The sequence below is a fragment of the Oryctolagus cuniculus genome, chromosome X (genome assembly GCF_964237555.1).
Source record: "Oryctolagus cuniculus chromosome X, mOryCun1.1, whole genome shotgun sequence".
Lineage (NCBI taxonomy): Eukaryota > Metazoa > Chordata > Mammalia > Lagomorpha > Leporidae > Oryctolagus > Oryctolagus cuniculus.
The window spans coordinates 45,753,721-45,755,040 of record NC_091453.1 but is presented as its reverse complement, the minus strand read 5'-3'; the positions used below and the strand labels follow the sequence as shown (position 1 = coordinate 45,755,040).

At 44.1% G+C, this 1,320-nt stretch overlaps 1 non-coding gene across 1 annotated transcript; it reads left to right on the top strand.

Annotated features, from left to right (window-relative positions):
* The first annotated feature begins 434 nt into the window (after positions 1-434).
* Positions 435-495, top strand: MIR12091 (microRNA mir-12091). Its single transcript, NR_162729.1, has one exon. It is a non-coding gene; the product is annotated as a microRNA mir-12091 (primary transcript).
* Positions 496-1,320: the final 825 nt, after the last annotated feature.

Below are 1,320 nucleotides of genomic sequence, written 5' to 3'. Positions count from 1 at the left end.
TCATTTAAGTCTCACTTTATTTCTGTTTTAGTTATTTCATATATAAATCGTTATTATTGTCATTATGATCACCTGTATCTGCAAACTACCTAAAATATAAACCTCCTAAGGAAGAGTGACCTCATGTAATAAGATAAAGTCCAAAATGATACATTAGCTAGCTCAGTGTTGAACTTGAGTGTGTTTTCCATTTTGTGATTCTGTGAACCAATTTCTGGATGGTACAGTTACTCATCTCTCTCAGGGTGTCAATCAGACGAGTCAGCAATTGTTTGTTGGCACTCAGGAATACCTATTGGAGTCTCAAGAGCTCTCCAGGTAGTCTCACTGCTAAATGATACAAGCAGTCCCAGCTGGGCCACCAGGGGCTCTTGGGAATCCAAGGTTGGTACAAGGGGCAAGAAAATTCTGCTGCCAGATTGGGCTTGGTGGTCTGACAGTCACTGATGCCTCCACCCTGTGTTATGTCAGTGAGTGAGACAAGTGACTGTTTGATTACTATGCCTGCTGCTCGCCACTCAGAAGGAAGATCGTGTGTCTGTAAGGCAGCCTCTGGGGAGCCTTGGGAACCTCAATATCTCCAATCCTGAACTCATAGTCAAGTATTTTTAGGTGGGGCACCAGGTGAAACACAAGTCTTCAATCAATATACCCAGAAGAGATCTCTGAAGAATTGTACTGCTTGCACAGAAACCAGTTCCCTACCAGGTGCTCCCATCTAATAACTAAATTGATCGGCTAGGCCAGAGTTGGTTTCCGAGGATGCTGGGTAAATTACTTCTCCCTTTGTTCTTTCTGCCCTACCCAGAGTATCTGCATTTGGTGGTAGCTGCCAAGGAATAGGAGCCCCTGTGAGAAACTGTCTTGCTGCTGCTGACACAGACCCAGGGAGAGAGACCCAGACAGACTAAGGTTTGTTGTTGAGTTTTACTGGGGTCCTCAAATTCCAGAAATTGTGTTAGTAACATTTTAAACTAGCACTACTGCTTAGTTTGGAGTAAGTATCCGTCTGCGTGTGTACTTTATGGACATTCTGTACTTGACTGGTCACTGGGCACATTCTTTAGCCACTGATAACCAAACGTCCACACCCTGCCCCATGGACTTGCCTCCTATGTGTTCTCAATTCCCACTAGAGCCAATTACAGCAAATACTTTGTGTCCAAGATGTATTTCTCCTTATTAGTCCCTGAACTGAAGTGAGGGGCACCTGTTCCACCCAAAGATGCAGGGAAGTAGAAAAATAAATAAATCATGTTCCTCACCACTTTTACTTTTAAGGAGCACCCCAGGGTAGAGTAGGACCCAACTAGCCTTCTT